This window comes from Gymnodraco acuticeps, unplaced genomic scaffold, assembly GCF_902827175.1.
Source record: "Gymnodraco acuticeps unplaced genomic scaffold, fGymAcu1.1, whole genome shotgun sequence".
In the NCBI taxonomy this organism is placed as follows: domain Eukaryota; kingdom Metazoa; phylum Chordata; class Actinopteri; order Perciformes; family Bathydraconidae; genus Gymnodraco; species Gymnodraco acuticeps.
Window position 1 is genome coordinate 132,080 of NW_022992171.1, and position 6,819 is coordinate 138,898.

The following is a 6,819-nucleotide window of genomic DNA, read 5'->3' on the forward strand; positions in this document are numbered from 1 at the left end:
TCCTTGCCCTCAGTCATGTCCATTAACGCTTTCAACTCCTCCCTTCCTCCTCCCCTCTCTCCCCCCTACAGCTTGTCATTATAAGTTAGCTACGTTAGCATGCAACTCCAAACCCCATAAATCTGCAAGAATTCTTTGTCATATTTTAACTATTTTAACTTGTTTTTCATCCCCCTTTTTCCCCACAGTTATGACCGTCAACTCTTCCAACGCCTCCCTTCGTCCTCCCCTCAACTTCTATAGCACCATGCAACTATGCAACACTTCCCAAAGAGGCGTCAATAACCTCACCGCCTACTTCCTCTCCCTCACCCTCCTCCTCCTCCCTCTCTGCATCCGAGTCATTTACCTCGGTGTGCAGAAATGGCGCCAGCAACCCAACGCCATAATCCGCCACTCTGACGCCTTCACGTACAACATGGTCGCCACCGAGCTGATGAATATTCTTGGTTTTTGCCTCAGCTGCTGTGCCGCCTACACAGGCTTTACGATAATGATGAAGCTGGGGATCTACCTTTTCCTCCTCAACTTCTCCGCTCAGCAGTATTTCCACGTCCTCACCTGTGTGGAGCGTTACCTGGCCGTCGTGCATCCCATCATCTTCCTGAAGCTGAGAGGAAACAGAGCAGTTCGGATCAGAAACGTCACCATCGTGTGCGTTTGGCTGCTTTGTTTTGGCAGCATGGCTTTCCTCAGCTTGCCAGAGGACCAAATTAACGCTGTATCTTTTTTCTGGACGTCCCTCTTTTTGTTTGTGGTTCTTTTCTGCAGCGTTTCTGTCGTCTGGGTTCTGATTCGCCCAAAGCCGGGGGTTGGGAAGCGGGTTGATCGAACCAAAGTGAGGGCGCTTTACTCCATGATGGTCATACTGGGAGTGCTGGTTTTCAGATTCGGAAGCACCACCATCGGCTTGGCTCTTTACCACTCTCAGAATCAGGTGGTGGGTGAAAAGTGTTTGGCCTTGTTCTGTATGATCTGGATGGGTTTGCCCGGCAGTTTGGTTTTACCGCTGCTCTATCTGCACAAGGCGGGAAAACTAACGTGCTGCAGGAAAACTGATTCAGGATCAGATCAGAGGTTAGACGCTCAGTGACATCCAAGGGTGTTGTTTTTGTCTTAAAGCAACCAATATAGTCGAGTTGCCAGCTCAAAGAGTCCTGTTGTTAACACGGAAATGTTGAACACCCCAACGTTTTATGATAGAAATGTAGAATTGGGTTTTGAGGCTTTTTGACGATGCCAAGTCCATTTCCGACCTTAACAATGGCAGTATTACCAAAGTGGCCGTATTTGTACTCTAAGTGGGCTGATTTGATTACCTTGAGAAGTGTTGCGACCATTGGATATAGAAAGCACAAGATGAAAATTATTATCTCTACTATGAAACATTTTGTTTCAAGTAAATGAGCAATCTGTCCAATTAAAACGAACCAGAGTCGCATAGATCCTCCAGATATACCCAACATTCATCAAAATCAGCCCACAGAGAGCACATATATTGGCTTTTTCTGGTTAAAACTGCCATGATCTATCCTGAAATTGTCAGAAAGGGACTCAGCATCCTCAATAACCCACAAAACCACTCCAATACTGTCCAAATCAACCAAGCTATTTCTGTACCTATTGTCTGCATTGCTTATCTTGGTAATCATTGCTAATTATTTTGTGCTAATTGTGCTAATTTCTTTCATGAAACTTTGGGTTACTCAACATTTCCGGGTTCGCAACAGGACTCTATGAGCTGGTAAAAAAGGTCAAGATTAGCAAAACTGTCTGGATTAAAGTTTGGTTTTATAGACTGTTTGGGTTTTAAGGTAAAAGAGCAAAGCACTAAAAATGGCAATAACAAATAAGAAAGGCTCGGTTGAACAGAGGTGTATAACATTGCATTAGTAGATGACATAAAATGGCCTAAATGTGTGATTTAGATCAAATGTTTGAGGGAAATTTACAGTTTTTTCCCAGTTTATCATTGAGATGTTTTCATAATACACACATACTGGGTTTTATTATATCTCCGTGCTGCTATATACGTGTTTAATATGTTTGAACCATTACAAGCAACCAGAAAGTGCAACATGCTGACTCTTTCCTGCACCACTCTATTCATCAGAAGTTAGCATAAGATATGTTGTTTTTATTTATTTAAATCTATCATACAGCCGTTCTGTGTCTTATGAAAGCTCAATATGAGGCTCTTGATTCAGGAAAAATGATTTTATGAATTGTACATGTTGTATCTGTTTCTGCTTTAAAGGATGTTGTAAAGTATAATCACTATGGCTCCACTCGTCTAACTTATCTCTATACCATCACTGTTATTAGTTCTGGCTCTTCTTCTTGTGTCTGGATGGCAGCTGGAGATCTGCAGTGAAATGCAAACAGCTCTCCTCTGTCTCCTCCGTACACATGTATTTATTTGGAGTTGATTTTATGGATCAGTGGTTTTGTAAAGAAGAGGAAGGAAGACCAGATAAAGTGAGTTTCATTCATCCATCTGAACATGTTGGGTACCTGATTTCTTACTTTTCGATCATATTACTGGGGTTTTATCTTGGTGACAGTGTCTGCTGGACTTATTTGAATACTTCTTTTGTAAATGCATGGTGCCACATCTCATTTAAGACAAAAGGAAGGAGCATTTTGATATAAAATATCTTTTTTAAACTTAAAAATATGCATTTATACCATAAATTAAATACGTCAAACTTCTAATTTGTTAGATTTATTAGGGGTGTGCAGGTGTTGCTGTTGTATTTGGTTTGTATCTGCTTGTGAAACACTTTTGTAGTGTTCCTTTTGACAACATGTGATTTGATTCTGTTGGAAATGTGGTCTTACAGAGTCATATCCAGCTATCCTGTGCTACCAGGAGGAGGGGCTTCATGTAGACATTGTGTTAAAATTGTTTTAATATCAGTTAAACTTCTGCATTAGAAATGTTAAAAATTGTGAATAAAAAACCTACAAAATTAAGCAAAAACATCATATTTTATTTCATATTTTCATGCCAAAATAATAATTTAAGTAGTCAAGTAAAAATATGATGAAACCTTTACAAAGTTTACATGTTCGACTCACAGCAGGACAGGTGTTGTTCCACATCTCAACTGAGAGGAGCGCTACCTGGCTGTCATTGGTCCAGTCAGGTACCTGAGACAAGGGGGACAAGTCTCAGCACTTGGTGTGTTTGGTTTATCTCCCTTATTTTCCCACAATGCAATTTTCCACCCTTTTATACATCTCTGTGGCCGTTTCTCAATGTCGAGTATACCTGCTGCAGAGCCACTATTTCAAGTATACTACGTCATCGAGTGGCGCCGAATGCTGGGCATTTAAACCGTCCTTCGGCGCCACTCGATGACGTAGACTTGAAATAGTGGCTCTGCAGCAGCTCTGCTCGACATTGAGAAACGGCCTGTCACTTCTTTCTGCAGCCTCGAGTTCTCTACACTCTGATTGGTCCAGGGCCAGGAAGGGGGCAGGGACAGAGACAGGATGGACCAATCAAAGAGGAGGGCTTTGATTGATTGATTGAAAAGTTTATTAACAGCTTGTATATTGGGTACAGTACAGTACAGCTCAAAACATACAATTGTTAAGGGGATGCAGACCAGAGAAAGACTTTCGTCTTGTTTACATCAGGGTCCCCCATTTCCAATTCATCATATCATATAAGACATATAAGACATACAGATGGCTTATTTACAATTTACATACAGGTGGTTTTTTACATACAGATTGCTTATTTACAATTTTCATTTTAGATGTCGTTCTAATACATCCCAACCGGACATTTAAGACATACCAAGTCTACAGATATACAGTTAGTAACAGAGTCTAAAATGCGAGTATATACATAGATGGGGGGGGGAGCTGTCCATTGAACGACAGGTTGAGATTTGTACCATTACCGGGGCCAGTTTTGCAATGCTCTCCCCCGAAGGTGCTCTTTAAGAGAGGTTTTGAAGGTAAGTATAGTTTTACTTTCCTTTACAGTTGTGGGAAGAGCGTTCCACCTTGATGTGGCATAATTGCGAAACGTGTATTCCCCCTTTTTTGTGACAAATCTGGGTTTCACATGATTTGTGGAGCTCCCTCTGGTGTTATGATCATGGTATTCCTTGACCTTTGGGAAGAATTTTGACATGTACATGGGTACCATAGAGGTGTAGTGGATCTTGTAGACCAGGCCCATTGCAAGTAGCTGTACTCTGTCGTCTACTCTAAGCCATCCTAGGTTGTCAAAGTGGGCAGAGGTGAGGTGGGTTCTAGATGAAAGGTCAAGCAGTAGTCTGACCAGTTTATTTTGCGATGTTTGAAGTTTTATTTTTAGCGCCTTGGAGGTGCTATGGTACCATGACGTGCAAGCATAGTCATAGTACCCTTGAATGAGTGCTCCTGCCAGAGTTTTCAGGGTGTTTTTGTTTACCAGAGAGGAGATCCGGTATAGGAATCTAGTTCTTTGATTGACTTTTTTTATTACATTGGATGCCATTTTGTCACAGGAGAGGTTTGCCTCAAGAATAGATCCTAGGTATGTAATTTCCTTCTTACTTGTGACAATAATGTCGCCCACTGCAACTGAGAAGTCGTCGGATTTGCTGAGATTATGTTTCGAACCGAAGAGAATGGACTCTGTTTTACCCAGGTGTAATGATAATTTATTATCGACGAGCCAGGTGCAGATTCTGCCGAGCTCGGAGCTGAGGGTTTTTTCAACCTGCAATCTGTTCCTGTCAGAGACCAGCAGGGCTGAGTCGTCCGTGAACAGGAACAAGTTGCAGTCACATGCTGATGACATGTCATTTACATAAATTAGGAACAGTAACGGACCTAATATGCTTCCTTGTGGAACACCACAGCTCACTGGGAGGGGGGGGGACAGAGTACCGTTTACCTCCACCATCTGTTCTCTCCCCTCCAGGTAGGACTGCATCCAGCTCACCGATAGTTTATCAAAACCAATTGCTTTTAGCTTGTCAATCAGAATGGGGTGATTGACAGTGTCGAAAGCCTTTTGTAGGTCCAGCATCACCATGCCGCAGTACTTGCCCTCGTCCACCTCTTGTTTGATGTGGTCGCTCAAATAAAGAAGGCATGTGTCAGTGGAGTGGGATGTTCTAAAGCCAGATTGAAATTCATAGATTAGTTTCTTTTCCGCGAGGTACTTTTCGACCTGTTCATATACTATTTTTTCCATGACTTTCGAGATGGAGGTAAGTATAGAAACAGGGCGGTAGTTGCCTGGGTCCAATTTGCTGCCCTTTTTGTGCAGGGGGGTTACTCTTGCAATTTTGAAGTCTTTGGGTACTTTTCCCTGTTTTATGGAGAGGTTAATTATGTGAGCTATGACTGGTGAGATGGCGGTTGCTGTGTCTCTGAGGAATTTGGAGGGGATATTGTCGTGGCCAGTGGCCTTGTTAGGTTGGAGGGCGCTCAGTTTAATGAGTACCTCTGCTGTTGTTACCCTTGCTAGACTGAAATCATCTTTGCGTACCCCTAGGTTTTTGTAGTAGGTCATGATGTGATCTACTCCAAAAAGCCCTGAGTGGGAGGGTAATTTATTTACAAGAGTTGTGGCTATGTTTGTGAAAAAAATGTTCAAGTACTTGGCCACATCCAGTTTGTCTGTGATGAGCCTGTTATCTGTCTTTATGTTTAAGTTAGAAAATCTCGTTTTAAATTGTTTACTGCAGCCAAGCTGGTTATTGAGTAATTTCCAAAGTTCACAGGGTTTATTTTTGTTTTCCTCAGTTTTGACATTGATGAAATTCTTTTTGGCAGTTTTGATCATGGAGCTTACGTCATTTCTTAGTTTGTTTCTTTCAATTTTGAGTTCAGTCACGTGGGCCTGGAGTTCACTGCTCGTGCTTTTGGAAAGCATTGACTGACTTTTATGAAACTCAGAGCATTTTTTGTCTCTGGTTTTCATGGCGGTCAGTATGCCGGAGTGCATCCACGGCTCAGCGCGATTTTTTACCCTGGTTGTTCTTAGGGGGGCCAAATCATTGAGTATTGCAGAGAATTTGTTTTTGAAACCAAGCCATGTTTCTTCAACTTGTGTACCACTGAGCTCATCTGACCAGTCCAGGCTCTCCAGTTCTAGGTTAAAGGCCTCGCTAGAGTAGTTTTTGAGGTCTCTAGATATGTGTTTTGTGACAGCCGGCCCTTTGTTTTAGCTTTTTGCGGGTACAGAATATCATATAATGATCACTTAAACCGCATGCTATAACCCCTTTACTTGAGATCCTGGACCTGTCAGAGGTCAGAATGAGATCAATGGTAGTTTGTGTTGTTTCACATACCCGGGTGGGTTGGGTGATTAGCTGGCTGAAGCCGTGCAGATTAGTGATGGGAATTCCGGCTCTTCTTGGTGAGCCGGATCATTTGGCTCGGCTCACCAAGAAGAGCCGGCTCTTTCGGCTCCCAAACGGCTCTTCAGTTTACCACTTATTATACCTTTTAATTAAATCAAATGTAGCCCTGTTTTGACTAATGAATTATGTATATGTATGTGTACACATATATCACTTAAATTATTCAACACATCCTTTGAGTAGTAGTAGCAGTAGATCCTGCATTTTAGCCATGCCTCATTTCGCTCTATTTGCTCTTTCCAGCGCTGTTTTTGCAGGGGGCTGATTCTGTGAGCTGCAGCTGACCACGCCTCCCTGCAGGAGAGGGGAGCGTGCTCTGAGATCAGCTGCTGGGCGGTCTGTAGAGGGGGAGGAAAAGAGATCTCCGTCCTCCGTGTTTTATTCTTATAGAAGTAACGGGGCAGAAACCCTCCTTTTTACTCAGCGGTCCAGACATAGA